The sequence below is a fragment of the Haemaphysalis longicornis genome, unplaced genomic scaffold (genome assembly GCF_048455015.1).
Source record: "Haemaphysalis longicornis isolate Haplotype H1 unplaced genomic scaffold, Haemaphysalis longicornis Haplotype H1 scaffold_13, whole genome shotgun sequence".
Lineage (NCBI taxonomy): Eukaryota > Metazoa > Arthropoda > Arachnida > Ixodida > Ixodidae > Haemaphysalis > Haemaphysalis longicornis.
In genome coordinates, this window is record NW_027526233.1 from 81316461 (window position 1) to 81338382 (window position 21922).

General features: G+C 47.9%; 1 pseudogene; it reads left to right on the forward strand.

Moving 5' to 3' along the window:
- The first annotated feature begins 366 nt into the window (after positions 1-366).
- On the forward strand, positions 367-1105 carry LOC144164115 (uncharacterized; annotated as a pseudogene).
- The last annotated feature ends 20817 nt before the right edge of the window (positions 1106-21922 follow it).

Here is a 21922-nt window from a genome sequence, read left to right on the forward strand (position 1 = left end):
ATAGCGGCAGGTACGCAAGACCACAAATCGCGGTTACTCTCAAAGCTGTATCGCTAGCGCGATTGAATGACGCATGACGCAGGGGTGCGATGGGAAGAAGGCCGCATCTGTATTGTAGCAGTGTTTATATACCGAGCGAGACAGGAAAGGGTGCGTACCCTCGCCGCACTATCGTATCAAAGGGGGCGGGTTTGACACGAGGCGCATGCTGCGCAAGATATGATACATCCTCCTTGGTGTATAAAACAACTGACACGTGAACACAACTGAAAGGCTCACAAAATGTTAAGCACTCATTCACGGCATTTGAACAAAGTTTTCGTTGTAAGCCAGCCGTCTCGGCGCGTTGAGTTGTCGCTGCGATCTTCTTAGAACTTGTGTGTAGCTGTTGTGCCCGGGATCGGGGCCGCGGGCATGTACCCCGGCAACGCAACTGGCACCTCATGCGCCGTAGCAGACGGTGCTTCGTCCTCGCCGCTTTCGGGAAAGTCTGGGCTGAAGTCCTCGCTGGTTAGCAGCAAATGTCGACGATTCCGTCGCAGCTGCCGCCCTTCTGTCGTGACGTCGTAGGACCTTGGATGCCTGGAAGGCCTCACGACTTTAGCTTTCTTCGCCCATGCTCCTTTGGAACGCAGATAAACCGTGGCCCCTGTTTCGAGCGGCGCCAGCAGTCTTCCAGGGCGGTTGGTCTCGGAGCGCTTCACGACGGAGTGTTCCGGTCCGGTCTCCATGTCCGGCAGGGTGTTGCGCAGTCTTCTGCCTTGCAATATCTCCGCTGCGGCCATGCCGCACTCCAGTGGCGTTGTCCTGTAAGCAAGAAGACCGAGCCAGAAATCTTGCTTTGCTTCATGCGTTTTTTTTCAGGATCCTCTTAATAACCTGGACGCCTTTCTCAGCCAAACTATTCGATTGCGGATATCCTGGACTGGATGTGATGTGTCTGAAGTCGTATGCCCTTGAAAAGGACCTGAACTCGTGACACGAAAATTGCGGGCCATTATCTGACATGACTTCCATGGGAATGCCGTACCTAGAAAATATGGCGCTGGTTGCCTGAATGACAGAGCTCGCCGATGTGTCACGCAACTGCTCCACTTCCGGAAAATTTGACAGCGCGTCGTATACGCCGAGGTACGACCGTCCACCGTACTCGCAGATATCAATGCCAACTTTTTGCCACGGCATCTCGGGCACCGGGCGCATCATTAAAGGTTCTTGCGGCTTAGTATACGTGTACTTCTTGCACACTGCACATTTCTGCACGAATGCATCAATGTCGGCGTTAATGCCAGGCCAAAATACAAGACGCCTCGCCCTTTCTTTGCATTTGTTGATGCCCATGTGTCCTTGGTGAATTCTTTCTAAAGTGTCTTTCCTCAAACTCTTGGGAATTACCGGTTTACATCCTTTCAAGAGGACACCTTTCACCTGCGTCAGCTCTGTAGAGAATGACCTCAACTGTCCCTCTATGCGTAGCACGTTTTCCAAACTGTGCAGCAGCGCTTTAAGATACGAGTCCCGACTCGTTTCTGCTGCTAGTTGTTTCTATGTGTCATCACTGACAAGAGATAAAACGACACTTACGGCGCCACTTCTACATCATCGCTCCCGACTTCACTGGCATAACTTGAGGTGGGCGCCCGTGACAGCATGTCAGCCAGTAGAAGCTGCTTTCCTGGAACGAATCGCATTTCTGTGTCATAGCGCATGAATCGCAGGAAAAATCGTTGCAGCCGGGGCGGCATATCACCAATGGGTTTCTGGGCGATAGCGAGCAAAGGATGGTCGGTCTCTATGATAACCTTTCGGCCATACACGAAGTGGTGAAAGCGTTCGCAGCCGTAAATGCAAGCCATCGCTTCCTTCTCAATTTGCGAATAACGCTGCTCTGGTTGAGTTAGCACACGGGAGGCATAGGCGACCGGGTTCCATGTGTCATTGTTGCACTGAAGCAGCGCCGCTCCGATACCGTTCTGCGATGCATCGCACGATACTTTCGTGGCTTTTGTGGCGTCGAACACTGAAAGTACGGGCTGCCTGCTGAGGTCAGCGCAAAGTTGCTCCCACTCGAGCGCGTGGTTTGCACTCCATTCAAACATTGTATCTCGCTTCAGCAGGCTTCGCAAGAGAGTTGTCCTTTCGGCTAGTGATGGGAGGTATTTGCCGAAATAATTGGCGACTCCTAGCATTCTTTGGACCGCCGATTTGTCCTCCGGCGCAGGCGTCTGGAGCATACATTTTATCAAGGAGGGGCTCGGCCTGATGCCGTCCTTGCTGATGACGTCACCGAGATACTCTATCTCCTGTACGCCAATTGTGCATTTGGCCGGGTTAAACGTTAAGCCAGCTTGTTGGGCTGCTCGTAGTGCCGACCTCAGGCGGGCGTCATGCTCCTGCCGAGTTGTGCCCCAGATAAGAACATCATCAACGTACACCCGGACGGCCATCAAAAATTTCTGTTAAGGTTTTCTGAAAAACCTCAGATGCCGATGATATACCAAACGGAAATCGCAAAAAACGGTACCGGCCAAAGGGCGTGGAGAACGTGCAGGTTTTAGAAGTTTCTTCATCGAGTGGTATTTGATGGAACCCTGAATTTGTATCTAGTCGATAGAACAGTGTCGCGCCAGAAAACTCAGCTTATATGTCCTCACGCCTAGGCATCTCGTAGTGTTCTCGTTTCAGGCATTGATTTATTTTTATAGGGTCTATGCAAATGCGCAGCTTCCCGTCTTTTTTCCGGGAAATTACAAGTGGACTCACCCAGTCCGTTGGTTCGTCGACTTTTGTGATGATGTGGCCCCGTTCCATGCGCTCGAGTTCTTCTTTGAGGGGCTTCTGGAGAGTCAGGGGTACGCGCCGAGTTGGTTGGACCACCGGCACCGTTCCGTTGTTGAGGACCATCTTGTAGACGCGTTTGACACAACCTTTACCGGTGAACAAGTGGCGAAAGTCATCGACGATTTCTTCAGAGCTTGTGCGAGAGACGGCGTGTACGTGCGGGATCAATCCAAGTTGCTCACTCGCCTTCAAGCCTAAGATGGCCTGACCCTTGTGTACCACGAAGAAGTCGAGTGCAGCGGTGTGGTCATCCAGCGTCACCTCCATTCGCGTCATCCCTGCATGTTTGATTACACCGCCGCCCTACGAGCGAAGCACAGCGCAGCTGGGCTTCAGTGCTGGCCTCGGATGCATCCTGCTAAACACTCCGAAGGGCAGTAAATTTGCCTGTGATCCTGTGTCAATCTTCAGCGTGACTTGGGTGCTTTGTACTTGCGCCTGAACTACCCAATCACGTTGACTTGTCACTCTTCTTACAGACACATCGAGCACTTCAAAGTCGTCTTCATGCCTTCCCACCTCGTCAACTTGCGATGCGTTTCTGCAACATATGGCGAAGTGGTTTTTTCGTTGGCATCTTCGGCATGTCCGTCCGTATGCAGGGCAGTTTCCTATAGCGTGCGTGCGTGCGCACTTCTGGCATCTGCGTTTGCCTTGTCGATGTTCACCTTGGCTCAGCTTCGAATTCCGCACAGCGTTTACGTGATTTTGCTGGCTGTCCCATACGGCTCGGTGAGCCGCTGTTGCCTCCGCTGCCTAGCAAACTTGCTCTGCCTTATCTAGGGTCAAATTGTTGTCACTGAGCAGCTTTTCCCGGGTTTTATCATCGCCTATTCCAAAAACGAGCTGATCCCGGATCATGGAATCTGTTAGTGCGCCAAAGTTGCATTCACGAGCTTGCTTTTTCAAGTCTAGCAGAAAGTGTTCCAGGGGCTCACCTGGGCCTTGACTCATATTCCGAAAGACGTAGCGCTCATGTACTTCGCTGTACTGGGTGGCGCAGTATTCCTCGAACTTCGCCACAACCGTTGCGTAGTCCCCTCTGCTCTCGCTGTCGGCGAACGTGAAGGTGTTGAAAACTTCGAGCGCTTCTTCCCCGGCGACGCTCAGGAAAAAAGCTGCCTTCGTCTTCGTCGATCGAGGTTCTTCAGGTGGGTCGGATGCGGTCCAGAAAAGTTCGAACCTCTGAATGAACAGCTTCCAGTTCTTGCCTGCGTCTCCTGACATGCGCAGCGGGTCCGGTGGCTTGAGGAAATCCATGGCTGTTCCCGTAGTCGCGGCCCTCCGGTGAAGTCGTGGGTTTGACTAGCCACTTCTGGCACCATGTATCGCTAGCGCGATTGAACGACGCATGACGCAGGGGTGCGATGTGAAGAAGGCCGCATCTTTATTGTAGCAGTGTTTATATACCGAGCGAGACAGGAAAGGGTGCGTACCCTCGCCGCACTATCTTATCAAAGGGGGCGGGTTTGACACGAGGCGCATGCTGCGCAAGATATGATACAAAAGCAGAGTCCTCTCAACTTTCGTTTTCGCATTGAGTGCATTTTGTCCACTGTGTTGGGATTAGGGTGAATGTTAGAGCTGTGCAGTACGTTATTGCATGGCAGCTATCAGGGACAACATAAAGTTCACCTCGCACGGCGCGGACAGCTGAATTTCTGCGCCGATGGGGATGGCGAAGCCGGTTCGGTTTTTGGCGGCTCGTCTTTGCTACCGCCAGAGCTTCCTAGCCGCTCGTCGCTGGGGCTTCGTTGCTTGCTCGTCTTTCGTGTCCCGTTCGCAGGCTGTGCTACCTCATCGTCCGAGTTAAAGATCGCACCCGAAGGAGCACATTCTGTTTCCGGGTGCTCGTGTGGCTTCGTCTGGCTAGCTTTACCGTTTACACTCTCCCGCGAAACCTCGTTATTTCGCGCACTATGCGCGCTCCGGTTGGAAGCAGTCTCCAAACCCTAGCCTAATTCTGAGCATTCTGCCGAGATCGCTGAAGCCGAGGCCAACACACGAACGTGATCAGTGGACTCGTACGGCACTCTCTAGGAAGTCTCAGCTAGTACATTATCTCGTGCAGGTACCCCTTTGCTCTCTAACATTGCGGCACTTTCCCTGTTAGTATCGTTTGCTACAAGCACACTGGATTTATTTTTGGAAGCGCATCGAAATTGAACCAGCTGTTTAGGCGCCACAGCTGATCGGACACTAGGAACAAAATACACTTCCTCTCGTACGGCAGGGTCTCTGCACCGAAAGATTTGCTACCACCCCCTTCAACCGCTGGCGGCGCGAGTAGGCTACCACGAGTGTTTGCCGTCGTCTCGTAATTCGGGGTATGCTGCAAGGCGTCCTTTCGTGCCTCGCTCGCTGGGGAAGAGCATGTTTCTGCGAGAGCTTTCCCGTTGCGATCTTGTTGGTGCCATGCTCTCGCCACAACTGGAGTGCTGTTGGAGCGTTTGAAAGTATTTCAATTGGCGCGGCTCCTTTGCATCTGCGCCCTTCTCGTTTTCCTGGCTCGTTTCACTGTCCAAGAATACGATTGTGTTGGTTCGCATTTGTCTTGTGACTCTCCGTCTTCGGATACTAACCTCTCAATAACGAACGGCAGCAGTTGGTCCCGAATTCTCGGACCACTCGCGTGAACAGTTGGAGAAGTCTCGCTGGACACCACGGAGCACCGCCGGAGCTTCAAGTCTAGCCTAATCAAGTCAAGCCGTTCATGCCAGCTCGGTCAGTTCCTGTATTTCAGCTTCCTACGTCAGCTTCTCCCTTTCTGCGTCTTCGCGGTCACAGAGTTTTATTTTCTTGGCCTCCTTGCGCTCACGGCGCTCTTTAGTTTCAGACCTGGCCTTATTGTCTTCCTCATCCGTTACGTTCTCCTTGCACAAGATGTCCACAATCGCATACTTCTGTTTCGCATGGCCTAAGTCAAGGGCTATCTTCTCTGAAATTTCGATGCGTTTGTTAACTGTGAGGTCCTCCATAGTTTGCACTAGTCTTTTGCTTCTTCGCCACGTTAAAATTTACTTGCCGTTCCTGTGCTATCGAACTCCTAGTAAGGTACACGCAAATAATTGCGCAGAGTGCTTGTTTACACCATCGGCACTAGCCCTGGTTTCAACACACTTTCTCTAGGCTTGTAACAATCAAAGCTATGCACAGTGATTCCCTCACTCATTCTCTAAACTATGAGAACCTGTGCCAGAGACGTCTGGTGAACTCAGAGCGAACATTGAGCACTAACCACACTAAGTAGGCCTTTGCCGGTTTATCCCGCAGCTGTCATCCACTGTTGGGACTGCGCCATCCCACTTCTTTCACCACTGTTGGAACTGGGCCATCTCACCGCAGCCACCACTGTTGCGACTGGCCATCTTAGCGCAGTCAACGTTGCTGCGACTTTGCCTTGCTCCCTCCGTTCTCGGCGCGGCGCACAGGAGGGCGATGAAGTTCTCGAGCCGAGGAAGAACTGAAGCAACCTTTATATACAATATGTACAAGTGTAACAAAAGCTTTACACGGCTCGCACAAAGGCGACACCATGTCTCCACTCGGTGCTTCCGAAAACTGCCGTACTGGCCGCAGCTTCTGGGCTGTTTGTTGTTTTATACCCGCGTGGGTCCGTCGCAGCCTTGAGAAGTTTTAATCGCTCCAATCAGGATTCTCGCTGGCTGAAGTTCGAGTCCTATGAATGAAAGCATTGCGTCAGCCAAAGCCACCGCCACGAGAAAGGGAAGGCGACGCATCGGCGCCGTCTCCAGGCCTGTCACGCCTGTCTGCCACGGGTCGTTCGTCCAGGGCATTATTCAGCTTAGCCGTTGTGAAGGGGAAAGGAAAGGCGAATCTGCGGCGCTTTCAAGTTAGGGCATGTCTACAGCGGGCCGTTTTAGAGTGGCGCGAATCGGCCTCGTCGTCATGGGCCGCTAGATGAAGTGAATATAGGCTGGGCGCTCTGACACAACGCTGGATATCACCTCATTGTTTCGATAATGCGTCCCCTCAGTGTGCAGAGATATCATGTTGTCAGTGTTTTATCTTTTAATACTTTCTTTACCGGCGCTGTTAGAAAGCTTGTAACATGCTACATATTTGTTAGTTTTTTTCTGTTGGAAATTTGTGTTTTGTGCTTGACTTTATGTCGTTTATTGAATATTTGTCAATTTTTGATACAATCATGCTGTGACGAACAAGCTAATATTGTGGGAATCGTGGAGGACCGCGGCCCGCAATACGGAGCCGGTGCGCGCTTCGGGAGAGACGCGTTGCGCTGAAACCGGTCCGTCGCTCCAGTGGTTCGTGGGCGCTCCCCGAGAGATCGCACCACCGGTCCGTGCGGGGATAGGCGCGCGGGCGACGCGAACGTGTGCGCGCAGAAGGCGGATAGTCTCGCCGGAGGCTCTGTCGGGGCAAGATAGGCGGAATAGCGCGGCGATGACGGATACCATTTATGTCATGTGGGAACTGTTGTTTGTCGCGCACCGTGAGGGCCTGCCTGCCTCCCGGTCGGGATCACGACCCGGACGGCGTGATTTGTGAACGCCGTCGAGCCTTGTGCACGAAACCTTTGGGAGTGTCAAATAAACGGCTGTACTTCGGCACTACCAGTGTTGTACAGATTCCTCTAAAACAGGAACAAAAGCTCGTTCTTCGTTACTTGCAAATTTTGAAACGAGTTCCCGTTACAAGTTCGTATATTGAGAAAGGTACGCGTTCCAGTTGCACTTCAAAAAGAGTAAGGTGTCGTTACAGTAACCTTACATTTAATTGTTAAACTTAAAATTCGGTGTCGGGTAATCCTGAGGTGAACTGAATATGAACACCGCCAGCAGCAGATTATCTGGAGGTAAAAAAAATTAACTAAACGCTCCTAGACCAATTTTTTTTCAGGGAGCACGGGACATATTCCAGACATGTTTAACGGAAAGTGGGTGCTCGTTTATTGCTCGTCTATGGGTTCCCACTTTCCTCTTCCAACGCGAACTTAGGATACTGAGCTTCAAATGTGCAAATAGAAACTTACTCATATACACGAATATAAATGTTTCGCACAAGGAACCGCATCGACGGGAACAATAAATCGGTGTTTAATGAATACTGATCCATAATACAGTATGAGTAAAAAATAATGTCCCATAATACATAGTTACAAGAAGAGTCCTTTGTTTGACCAAAGCAAGAGTTTCATCTCGATGCTGATGTCGGAGAGAGGAACCTGTTGTTTTCGTCAACACTTCATTGGCAATGTTGAAGGGCCATTCTACCGAAGCTCTTCAGGGTTCTACCGTGTTGTAATGAGCATAAGTTGGTTCAGTCCCCCAGGATCAGGAAATTGCTAGCGCATGCGGTCATAGGCGGGTGGTTGCATACAACCTGCACTCTCCTGAGAAAGGGGTAGTTTTGTGTATATTTTGTTTCACGACCTTCGAAACACTCTTTGGTGCCGGGCATAATTCGGCTGTTCTGGTGTGCTATTTAAATTCTCGAACGCACCAGCATAGGGGCTGGGTGCATCAACAACAGAGCTTAAGAGTGTTAATCTTGCGGATTGAGAGTTCATGGTCGCCTATTTGCCGCAGCCTTGCCTGCTGTAACATTATCCTACAGTTTTCAAGTTTTGCCTCCAGCTTCTCCTTGTCAGAACTGAGGAGGGACGGGTAAACCCGGGGGTAGGGGTTATGGTTTAGCGTACCATGACATATCGAGGCAAGGAAATCTGTTTTTTTGTGGCGGTATCTTCCAGACAAATTCATTGTTTCTTTATTATTGCGGCCTATTGAAGGGGTATTTCATCTGGATACATGCTGCTCGCAACAATTGTTTTTGCTAGAGAATGTACTCGTAAATGTTTGTACTTCACGTGGGAGTTGAGCTTTGCATGAAGCTCTGCCTGGACAAGTTCGCGCTAACTTTTTGTTTCGAAGCGTGATGTGCCTTGTTGAGTGTGCTTTGGATCACAAACAAAATTCACAACTGGGCAGTGCAGAGCAAATCCGACACATATAGCTGTCACGACCAGGACGGAGCAGGAGTCGGGACGTTGTATGAAAAGTTGGGATAGCCCGCAAAATCCGGGGTGGATGGTAATCCGACCTAATATACGCTACTCGGCTCACTATCGGTGCCGGCTGAAGCACTGTTCCGAACCCGTCTGTAACAATATACCACAGTCGTCGCACTGCTACGCTGTGAACCAAAGGTTGCGCAATAACACCCAGTAAAATTAGAAAACCAGTCGTCAAAAAAACCTTGGCAGTGGGCACATCACGAAACCGTTGATCCACTTGGTGCGAGAGAATGTTTAGGGCAGCGAATTCCAGCACCATATCTGTGCCGTAGGGCCATAGAACATCCGATGTCTGATTCGGTTTGCAGCTGTCAGGAAGGTTGCTGTTGCGCATAAGGTGAGATAGCTGTCGCCTCGCTTTGGTCGGCAGCGCTCAAGAACCTGAGGCTGAGAACTTGAAGCCTTGTTTTTACTCGCGGTGAGCGGAAAGCCGGTGATCCATGTGTCCATCGACAGGCGGCACAGAAGTCTCGTGAGGCTCCTTCAGCATTCACGACAGCCTGTACTGTAGACAACACATGTGGGATGAACACGGTACACGTTGCCTTCTGCTCAGATTTCACGTTCCACTCTTATGCGCAAATGAAGAAGAGGTCGTGGCAGAATACGAGTACCTGTCTCATACGCATCGCCAGCCGAAGTCGGAGACAAGGCCATGCCCACCAGGTGCAGCCTGCCCGACAGGCTGCAGCCCGCTGCGAGGTGGTTCTTCTGTCTTTGACCTTCCAGGAAGCGCGTTCTGCGGAAGGGCCGGAACATTTGGCAGTATATAGGAAGACAAACACAGCAGCAGCAAAGCTTTACTACTCTCGTCCAGCGGCTTCGTGGAGGATGCGCAAGGTCATTTTTTGACGGGAGACACACCACCGGCGACACACCACTCTAAGCGCATCGCGTGATTCGCCGGAACCGCTGTCGGCGCTTCTGAGAACCCGCGTTTTAAGTCGTTCTCCGCAGCACGAGAGCGGCGATTGCTGCCGCCACTGCGCCGGCAGCAAACCGCCCCGCAACCTGCCATGTATGTAGCGCTAGGCTGTTTCGGGCAAGGTGACTCATTTCACGCCCGGCGAAGAGGAACGGTGCGTTTGCCATGAATGAACACCGTATTCTTCCGGGCTCCTTCTGTGAGCGTTGCACCGAACCGAACGGCTGTAAGACGGGGTCGGTAACAACGCTAAATCAAAGATTAACCACGCGAAACTAAGCCGCAGCCATTTCTTGTAATTGTTTTAACGCATTCTCGCCAAAAACAGCCAGATCCCAGAAATGGAACGTATCCAGAAGGAACGCCGTTCCCGCTGCGGTTCCTTCTTAAACGTAAGATGTTATCGTGACAGTTCCACGCACTCCTATAGGAACGGTGGCGTTCCTCCGTTCCTCCTAAAAAGGAACTAGTTCCATGGAACGCCGTTCCGTACAACACTGGGCACTACTGTATACCGTGCTCTCGAATTGGCGAACCTCGCTGGGCTGCCGTATGCTCGGGATCCCGCGTTGTTGACACGCCGGGAGCATTCCAAGGCGAACTTCAATGCTTTTGAGGGGAGATAAAGGACGCATCAAACAGCATTGGCTCAGCAGCCAATTTGTAGAATATTTATTTCTGTTTCACTGACGAGTTCTCAAGATTTTCTGCCACATCCAAACACTGAGTCAAATCATTAGCCACATCTCAATGCTAAGCGCCATTTTCAGCACCGATGACACTTGTTATGATGTTGCTAAAACCACATTTTTCGGTATAATACGTCAAAACGATACCTCAGATATCAGTCCTGCCGCAGTGGAGGAAATCGCAGTGAATTTTACAACCTTGGATCTCGAACTTGCGTCGGTCTCACAACGCGCGGGTTTTATTTCGTTTTTCGCGTCCATTCACAAATCCAGGCACCGTGTACAGATTGAGGGCAGCGTCCTTGACTTCAGCAGCTCCATGCTTTAGCCACTAAGCTTCAGCGGGAGTTTTGAGTGCTTGATCTGATGTCATATATGCTGACGTTTCGTGTCAACCCTTGAACATTTACCTATATTTGCAGTGTTTTTGGCTTACAAAAATATTTCCTTCGGGGCAAAAAATTTTGAGGGACTTTCGCAATCCTATTTGTTTTGTGTATGAAGACTTCCTGTTTTTTGTTGTTTTCTTGAATAATTTTCGTTAAATCTCTGCAGCGCAGATTCGCTGTTACCTGAAGAAATTAAACGTTGAGGTAAATATACGTACATACTGTTTTATACTTCTTGGTCCTTCTGGAATCTAGATCACGATAAAGTTTACTGAAGGATACACGAAAAGTAGAACGCAAGGTTTTGCAAATAAAAAGGACAGACAACGGTGCTTCTGGAAGTGACTATACTCAGTTACAACTCAAGAACCGCACCACCTCATGTAGTGTATCACTCCGCCAAAGCGCCGGACCCGTGACGTCAGTGCGCGCGCTTTTTGAAAGGGGTTTGCTATGAATGCGTGATATCGTCTGCCTTGTCTCACGCAGTTTGTTTGTCTTCACCGGAGTCGTTTATCAGCATATTAAGTCCAAAAAATCACTGGAACGGCTCACGCCATGTTCAAAATATTCCCAGTAACGCCCTACTTGCGCCGCGCGGAGAAACATCCGGCTACGGTAATAAGGCACAGCGGCAACTTCCGCTGTGGGTTAGAGGCACCATAGAGGGGAAAAATACATGGTTAGGAGTGGTATATCTGTGGACCGGAAGTAGTGCTAGGGAGGAAAATGAGGAAATGGTAAACTGTTTGAGAAGAGATAATTGAGTTCAAAGATTCGGGCGAACAAATCATAGTTGGAGATATGAATGCCCATATAGAATGTTTGGATGGATACACAGACCACAATGGTTCTGTAGTGATACATCTATGTCAGGAAAACCGGCTTGTAATAGTAAACACGGAAAGCAAGTGTGACGGACAAATAACGAGGGAAAGCGGTAACAGACAGTCCAGCATAGACTACAGTTTAGTATCCGAGACAGTATAGGGGGCTGCGGGAAATGAGGATAGATGAAAATGGAACAGACAGCTTAGGAAGCGACCACAAGCGGTTTAGCTTGCACTTTAGAGGCGCAACCCGGAAAAATGTAGAAATAGGTACAATAGGATGAAATAGTTTGAATAATGAGCAGTTAAAGATCATCGCTGATAGATTGGAAGATGAAATCAATAAATACCCAAGCAAAAATTGGGATTACGACGAAATGATTGCGTTCATAAAGGGTAAGATGAATGAAGCAAAGGAACGAAACCGATGGAAAGGGAAGAGAAAGCCGAGAAGCTGGTGGAATAAGGAAATAAAAGAGGCTATTGACCAGCGAAGCAAGGCGTCGAGGGAACATAGAGAAGCAAAAACAACTGGTATGGAACCGGAGGTAGTGAAGGAGAAGTGGGATATCTACCGTGGGAGGAAACTAGAAGTGCAGAAAATTGTGCAAGCAAAGATCAAGCAGAAAAGTAAACAATGGATGGCAGAAATACGGAAGAAGGACAAAAGCGCATCCAAGAAGTTTTGGAACCATGTAAAATCACTCAGCTCAAAAAACGATAACCATAAAAATTCCTGATTGATGAGAAGGGGGAACATTTAGAAGGAGAGCACGCGTTGGCGCATATTCATCAAGTGATTAGTGAGAAGTTTAGGACAATAGTGGTAGGGAAACCGGCACCCATAACATCAGCGTCACAAAAGACTGCGGAAATCGAAATAAGTTTGAGCAACCTTGATTGGAAAAAAGCAGAGCAAAAGGTTTCCCCCCAGACAGCAGTGGGCACGGACGGAGTACCAATGAAACTGATAAACCTACTTGGACCTAAAAGTAAGGAATCGTCTATAAGGGCAATAGATAAGGTGATAGAAACCAAAAAAATACCAGAGGACTGGTTAGAAAGTAGGATGAATTTAATATATAAAGGCAGAGGAGACAAAGCCACTATTGATTCATGCAGACCACTCACAGTAACGTCAGTGGTGTATAGATTCGTAATGCAGGCGATAAGTCAGAAATTCAAGCATGGATGGAAGAAAATGAAATACTTGGGGAACTGCAGAATAGATTTAGACAAGACAGGCGACTGGATGGCAATCTGTTCGTGATAACGCAATGCATTTAAATTGCGAAAGCATAGAATAGACCACTATGGATTACGTTCTTGGACATTAAAGGGGCCTATGACAACGTAAACAGAACGGCTGTGGAGATTGCTGAAACTCCAGGGATTAGATGACGAGTTAGTACAGTTCCTTATAGCAATCTATAATGACAATAGAGTGCACCTTACTTGGGAAGGACAGAAATGCGCCCAGCAGGTCAACATCCATCGGGGACTGAAAGAGCGATGCCCTTTGAGCCCAATACTGTTCATTCTTTACATGGCAGGGTTAGAAAAGAAACTGGAAGAAAGTCAAGTAGCGTTTAGCCTAACCCATATGCTGCAAGGCGAAGTGGTACGGCAGCATATTCCGGGAATGTTATACGCAGAAGACTTTGTTCTTTTAGCTGATGACCAAACTGATATGCAGCGGCTAATAAATATTAGCGGCCAGGAAGCCACTTACCTCGGGTTAAATTTCAGTGCAGAAAAATCAGGAATAAAGGTTTTCAATGATGCTACCACCGACATAGTGTCTATCCAGCAAGGCGAATTACCTAGAGTGAAGGAATATAAATATTTGGGAGTGTGGATAAACGAAGAGGATAACTACTTAGGTACTCACGAGGAGCAACTTAAGGTTAAGGGAAACAAAAACGCAGCTATAATGAAGCATAAAGCTCTGTGGGGGTATAACAAATATGAAGTAGTAAGAGGAATGTGGAAAGGAATAATGGTTCCGGATCTCACGTTTGCGAATGCTGTACTCTGCTTAAAATCAGACGTTCTATCAGGCCTTGAAGTAAACCACAGAACGGTAGGACGTTTGGACTTAGGCGCGCATGGAAAAACAACTAACGAAGCAGTTCAGGGAGATATGGGCTGGGCGTCGTTTGAAGTTAGAGAAGCTATGAGTAAAATATGCTTTGAGATGAGGTTGAGGGCAATAGATCAACGATTGTGGGGAGCTAAGGTTTTTAGGTACCTATACTAGAAAAGCGTGGACACGCAGTGGTTAAGAAAGACTAGAAGGCTAACAATGAAATACGGAAAGAACAGTGGAGAATCCAAAACAGCCAAGGCAACCAAAAAAGAGGCGAGGCAGATTGAAACGAATAAATGGAGGGAATAAATGGAAGCTAAAACGTCGATAGAGATGTACAGGGCTGAGAAAATGAACATCAGAAAGAAAAATTTCTATGATAAGTCCCAGGACAGTGCTTTGCTTTTTGAGGCTAGAGCAGGTTGCCTGCGAACTAAGAGTTTTGTGGGGAGGTATTCACAAAATGATGGGGTATGTGTGGCCTGCGGAAACGTAACAGAAACTATGCGGCACATAGTGTTAGAATGTGAGGGTATCCATCCAAATCTACATGAAGGCAATATTGAGCTTCCAGAGGCCCTAGGATTTAAGGGTATCAGAGAGGAAGTTAACTTCAAGGCTGTCGAGGGGACGAAAAGAACATTAGAATGCTGGTGGACGAAACGCAGAGAGGGGAATATTGCCTAGGACAGTTACCACCTGTAACCGGAAAAAGAAATTATTTCGGGCCTAATAAGCTTTAGTGCCTGCCCTAAGCAGCGCTAGTATTAAACCAAGAGTTTAAAACATGGTTATATTAGTCCTTTTTGGTAAGATGACATGTCATCACCCCGCTTCAAAGGGGAAACCAATAGCAATCAAAACCAATCGGTGCCGTTCTTAAGTTGTCACCGAGTATAGGCGCCCTTTCTATGCAAGGGAGAGAATAACTCCAGGCCACGAAATAAGCATTAGGGGTGGAAGTGTTCAGTACCATACAAACCAGCGGAGAGAAAAAAGAGGTCCAGGATAGTGTTTTATATAACCTTCCCTTCTAGCTTAGCAGCATCTATTCATGAACCTTTGGACTTTAGCAATCCGTGTTGAACAAAGAACATGCGACCAATTTAACCCTATAATAATTGTTTTTGCGTTTCGTTCAAAATCCCTGTTCGGCTCCACCATTCTTATTTTTCTTCCGAACGCCACAGACGGAGACAGAACCGCAAAGCGGACTTCCATATCCCAAGAATTCAGGCAATAGAATAATGAAAGCAAGACAAAAAGGCTGCAAAAAAGATGTATTGGGAAAGGAGAGAGGAATTTTCCTCTTTGTTCCTGGCAACGAGGTAACGGTGGAGGAGAGTTTAGGTGCAGTGGAGATAAAAGGAGGAGGGGTGATTGCAGTTCCAGTTGGTTCCATTAGTGTGATAAAGTGGTGGATAGTTGCCGGAGTTGGACTCTGCTGGAAGTTTTATTCGCTTATGATATTCTGTGTGAGGGCAGGGAGGGAAAGCCACCTGGTAATAGAAGCACACAAAAGGGCTTGGTCGAAGACGAAAATAAGCAAACAAAACAAGACCATTGTCTCCTTAACTTCAATGGAAATAACCGCGCGGGTATGTTTTTGTTTCTTTGAGGTACCCGTTTGACTTCATTTTAATTTTATCCTGCACCGCATCCTGCTATAACACCTAAAAGGGCATTTTAATGGGTAATTAAAATTTTATATGCGGTGACACAACACAATGTTGCTTTTATATAATACATTTTGCTGTCAATATTGCCAGTGGAATTTTTTCGTCGTTTGAGCCTTCCTGTACACCGTATGCAGTTTATTCATTCTCGTCTGGAGATTGTGGTTGCTGGCACAAACGACTGATTTTCTGTGTAATACGCCTCTGGCCCTCGCAAGTTCGCCATACGTGGAATGGTGCCAAAACGGAGATCGGGAGAAAAATACAACCATGTTGTCCATGGGGTTGCCCCATTGGTAAACCGTACACCACAATCGTGCTTTTTTGGTTGCCATCGCAGGGAACCTCGAACGTAGTGTGTCCTGTAAGATTATTTGTACAGTTTCGGGCGGTTAACGATTGACTATATATGATTGATTAATTTGCTTAACGGGTAAAGTTACGCCTCTGATATAAGGCTCACAACATCGAAGGGTTCCCCGACCCATTTTGACACCTTGTGAACGCTCGCATGGGCGGACATCTCGCTCGTTGTCGCATGCTGACTCCACCTGAAAAAAGCAACCCCGGCCGGGGTCGAACCCACATCCGTGGGCTTGGAAGCAGAAAGCCTTACGCACTGAGCTGCCGCGGTGGGGTTAAACGAATACATCATTTTGCAAGCACAATGCCGTACGTCCGCCCAGATCATACACATATGTGGTATTCCTGGGTATAATAAACTACTTGAGTGCCAAGCTAGAGGAAACAACGAGCCAAACATCTGAAAAGTATGCAATGAAGGTCTCGTGTGGCTTTCGCTTGCTTGTGTAGCTCCCAGGAGGTATTTAAACTCGCATACTGTCGCCATGTTTGATTCCCATCAATTTCGTTACCTGGATTTCGTGGAAACATACAATCAACTTCTGTTTTTTAACATCAAATCAACGCTGCCAGTAATAACAATGGTTCTTTTTCGCCATGTCCATAACCATCTACTTCCTTCCTGCATATCGCGCGATCGACTCGCCGTGACCGGGGGAAGGCTTGTAACGTGAAGGAGATTGTTTCTTTGTTAAACTATCATTTTGTACTTCAATGGGCACAAATTATAGACTTTAATTCTGTTATACATGAAATAAACTTGTGTTTCTATTGTACAGCTGCTTTTTGGCAACATGTTTAGTCACTGGGCATGCCCTTTCAGCTTCGAAACCCCGCGTTTTTTTTTAAATCGACACTCCTTAAATAATTGAGCATGTGGTAGTATGGAAAAAATTACGTGATGTATATTTCGATTTTGCAGTACAAATTACCTGTGATTTCATTGGGGTGCAAAAGGCGTAAAAACGACTCTCTTGAAATTTTAAGCCGAAGCGTTTGAAATTTCGTTGGTCGTTTCGTTTCGTTGTTCGTTGGTACTGGATTGCACAACAGTTGAGTTGGGGAATTCTGTGATTCTTTAAACCTCAGTTTTGTGTTGGAGTAATACGCTGGCCAAAATATTATCCCCATTTCTTCACGCCGCTAGATTATAGTTGCAGCATGTCCGCTAAAGATTTCATAACGTAAATGCTAGTCCTGTATCGTGTAGATATTATGTTGTTTCCTGAAGTCAGCTGAAAAGACTATGCATGATGCGGGCAACAACGCACTTCTCTGCTAGTTATACTGAACACGTTCGGAATGCTGAGCGACAAATAGCAATATAAATATCTTCGCCCTTTTGTGTTCAGCCATGATAGAACAGCCCTGATTTCGGCCCTGTTATATTAGCTCTCGCTAACATCCTCCTTATGTCTCCGCAAGACGAACTACGCCATGGTATAGGGAGTCCGCTTACCAATTTGTGCAAAGTCCTAGTCTCGGCAACATTATTCAAGAACACTGGCGTCACTCCTAGGATATGTGTTTGGTAGATATCAATCATAAAACGGTTGGATATTATATGACACGACCGAGTTCCCTTGTGGCCGGAAAAAAACCATGACATTATTACAGTAACCTGCGCAGTTTGTGCAAGTATTTTTTTGCAGGTTCTAGATAGAAGGCGTTGACAGGTGCTCATAATTTATCGGTATGATGTTTGTCTGAAGTGGTCACTGTGGCACAAATTTAGGTTAAAAGCAGCGAGACAATGTGCCCGAATGCTTCCAGGAAACATCCCTAATGTGTTACTCGCTGGAGGAGAGCCATAGGACAAGGAAGAAGACGCGCGCGTTGAGTTGGTAGAAGATTGGCGGATGGTACGGTTGGGGATGTAAACGGCCCGCTAACAAGCCACCCGTGCCAGGGTAAACGAATAGTTTCATACACGACCAGACAGGTCCGACATGTCGCTCGGAGATCCTTCGTGGGTGTGACCCTCTGTTCGGGTTTTCCGGCGCCCCGTTGCCATCGCAGCTACGGTGCCTGCGGGCCGGGACCCGTGGCTTCTGCTCTCCTACTGGCTAGAACTACGAAAACAATGTGCAAGAAACAACGAGGTAACGGTTCGCCGACAGTCACAGGCAGCTCCGCAATTCCCACATAACGTGTTTGGGTATCCTTCGTACAGTTTATTGATCCGTAGTCTCTCGGAGACCATTTCGTTACATGCCATAGCTCCTTCTATAGTTTACGGACTGTGCCCGCGTCCTTCGTTTTGTTGTGCAGTATGGTCACCTGGGTTTACTCATAACCGATTTTATGCATCCAATCCCCTAAAAGTAAACCCAACGTGGCCAAGAGTAAGGAGGCTCAGTCCGGAAAAAGGTTCTGTTCAAGAATAATGCAAGATAATGCACAGTGACTTGCATAAAAACGGCCGAAAACTGTCGTTTCCTAGCTGAATAAAATCTCAGTGGCTGAGATATTTGCACCTGCCAGCGTTACCTTTCTATTTGCGGTGACAGGCCCTGCAGCTGCGAACGCCAGATTACGTTGGCTGATAGGGGATGGGGGAACCAGTTGGGAAATCGTGTTTGTGCTGCGAAGGAAATCCGCAAAATATTGCCGCAGCCTGACTAATGATTCAAGGCTGGAGATACAGCACAGCTGAAACTGCTTTAAGTATCCACTATGTGTCCACTATGTCCTGGATTTCTATCAGAAGTTCGTTGGACGTGAGAGTTTTACGAAGCTCTCGTACAGCTGCCAACAAATCAGTGTAAATTATACACCGTGGTGAAGCGTGGTTGATTATCAACGATGTGTGTAGCAGAGCATCCAGCACTGCAAGGAGTTCTGCCTGCGTTGATGGCCACTTCTCCATTGTTATGTAAGTGCAGCTCACTGGATCGGGAGCCACAGTCGGGCAAAGTAGAGCGGTAGGAAGTGAGGTATCAGAAGCACTGGCGTCGACAAACATCAGCGTAGAGGAAGGGATAGCAATGTCCATAGAAGGCGGAATCGGAGCCCCAACTGTCCGGGGATGACTACGGGCAGCAGGTAGAGTATCCGTTAAATGGTGGAACTTCCATGGAGTCCGTATATTGGTGTTTGGTAGTGGTGGGGCTGGTGAACCAGTCATGTACGCTGCAAAAGCGGCGGAATCTGGGTCAAGGGATTGTTTTTGGAGGTGCGCTTGTCGACGCTGATGCACAAGCTCATCAAACGTGCTGAGCTGTGCTTCCCGTTGCAGAATAGGGACGGGGGGTAAGGGCTGAAAGACCAGTTATAGCTTGCATAACCGAATTGTTCATTGATTCGAGTAGTGCCCAGTCTGAATGTGTAAGAAAGGGGAATTGCGCTTGATAAACTATGCGAGGCTGAATAATGGCTCGGAAAAACATGCGGGCCATCTTGGAGGCCGCACCGCCGGCTTTTTGAGACATGCGACGAAACAGATTCAGTGATTTTGAAGGTTGCTGCTTTGCAGAGCGAATACAAGGTTTTGCACAATCGGTGGCCGTAATATCCAAGCCCAACACCCGTAGGGTAGATGCTGCTGGTATAGGCGTGCCTTGAACCGAAAGACGGAGAGGAGAGGTTGCCAAGCACCGACGGCCACATGGGTTGGCCACTGTGAGAAGGGTTGTTTTGTTAGGAGAGAGCGTGAGGCCAAGATACCTGCACCATGAATTGGTTTCATCTAGAGCTTGTTGCAGGCGGACACTTTGGGCGTGTAGGTCCTGGCGAACAGACAATACCGTGATGTCGTCGGCATAGATGATACTATAGAAGTGTGGAACAGTACCAAGCCGTCAGGCAAGAGGTATCATGACCACGTTAAAAATCAAGGAGGCCAGGACAGATCCCTGAGGCACACCACGGCAGGGCTGGAAGGAACACATGGGATATCCTTTGATACGTATGGAGAGGGTGCGGTTTCGTAGGTAGGAGGAAATGAAATAACTGGGGGGATGGCAGGGGAAGTAGACGAAATACAGAATGACGGCGGCGTGGCCAAGGTGATCGTACGCTTTGTGAACGTCCATGCCCAGCACAGAGCGAACACGGTGGGACCAGCCGGCAATAAAGATCATCTCGGAGATGTGGCCCAGACCATCCTGTGCACCCAGGTTGGGAAGAAATCGAATTTGGCATGGGTGGTATAGATGGTTCTCCTCGAGCCACCACTGAAGGCGCATGGAAATCATCCGTTCCAACAGCTTCCAAAGTAATCCGCAACCTCCGACCAATAGCCCTTACGGTGACCATTTGGTTTCCATAATCGAGCACGCACGTTAGTAGTTTCGGCGATACGTAAACGAATGTCGATCTGGCTTGACCGGACTACGTGAAATATCGCTTTCCCTAATTAAAGAAATAATTAGGTCATGCATTACACGGCGCCTGACGAAACGCTCTTCTTTCGTACGTTGTTTCATTTACGCAATGCCCGTAGATGTCGCCTTGTTCATAAGGCTGTCGCATTCGAGTCTGCGTCATACACGGTTCAAGCTGTCTCTTTATTTTTGCGTATAATTCGGGAACTTTAGGTAGTATGTGCTCAATCAGTATATTTGCGCTGCTTATGCCCATCGCTTTGAGCGCGCTTGACACGAATTACACGGGTCGTCACCACCCTGCCAACTCTTGTTCATAAAGCAACAGTACTCCGATTACCATCATTTCAGTATTCAAAGAGACCTCAACCAACCTCCCAGCAGAGGGGAAGAACACACGAATGTTTTTTCGATACTTATTTTTCCACATAGTTTAATAGTACAAAACAACATTACCCCTCAAACGAAACTGAATCATTTAAGCATATTTCACAAAAAAAGCTTTGTTTGTTATTTTTGAATTACAATTGCATTACTAAAATGCCCCGCAATTTACTCTATTTGTAAATTCCATCATTCGGTTTTCATCGTTTTTTTATAATATTGTTTTATTTCGCCGATTACACTAACCGATTAAAATTTGTTTAGGTTGCCTTATCTGGAAATGTTCTCTCCTTTCTGCATTTTCGCATTTATTTATTGTAGTCATAGATTTTTACGGCTTCAACAAACTACTTTCGCCGCCTTTTAAACAGATTCTTTGGCCACTTCGAGGCATAAAGCGTGAAGCCCCTTAAATTTGATTTTGTTAATTTCTGCAGTAAACATCTTTTGTTTTTTTAGAATTGAGAGAAACTCATTGCAGAAAACATATCCTTGCATCCACCGTTTTCATTCGTGTACGCAGGCTTATGAAGGAAATTGTAATGTCTAAATTTTGTTAGTAAACATTCTGTACTCTTCCGAAAGGACAGCTTATGCTGGGCCTCATCTGCTTGTAGCAACTTGTCTAGGCGAGCGTGTAACATTGACGAATTCATTCAGCATATTTACAAACTTTCTATTCTATTTCATCTTCAAGTGCCGCATTTTTCAGAAACAGTAGTCGTATAAAATGGCAGCACCACCGGTATTTAGCGCATTGCACGCAGAAAATTATACTCCACCTCGTATGTAGATCGCAGAATTTCTTACCCACATTCTGCAGTATTTTAATGCTCATATATTGACCGCTTTTTTGTTTGTCTTAAACAGTGTAATAACTATACTTCGGCTTTAGCAAAATAAACTGAGCGTACGTGAGAATGCACCTCGTGAGGGATCCCGGCGTTATCCAGGCTTAAACATGGGCTTTAGTAACCGGGGGAGCTTCCGCCTTTTGCGTCGTCGTTTTAGGCGCTGTAGATTCGTCACCTTCTGCTCGCAGACAGGGCTCCCTTCCCGTAGAGCCGGATACCGTAGTGCGGCCCACGCGAGGCTTTTGGTGGGTTGAGCTTGACAAGGCCGGGTGGAGTCATTGACATGGGTTCGGCCGGGAGGGTCGGAGGAATGTTACGTAATCGGGCGCCACTCGTTTGGCTGCGACGAAGTCTTGACGCCGGTAATGCATCCGGTCAGTGTCTTGAGTTATTGCTCACCGTATGAGAAACTTCCATAAGCTTCCTTCTTTCAGTCCCTTTCTCTTGGGCCCGCTATCAGTGTGCGAAGACGATAGGTCGACTCTTATCTCGGCTGTTT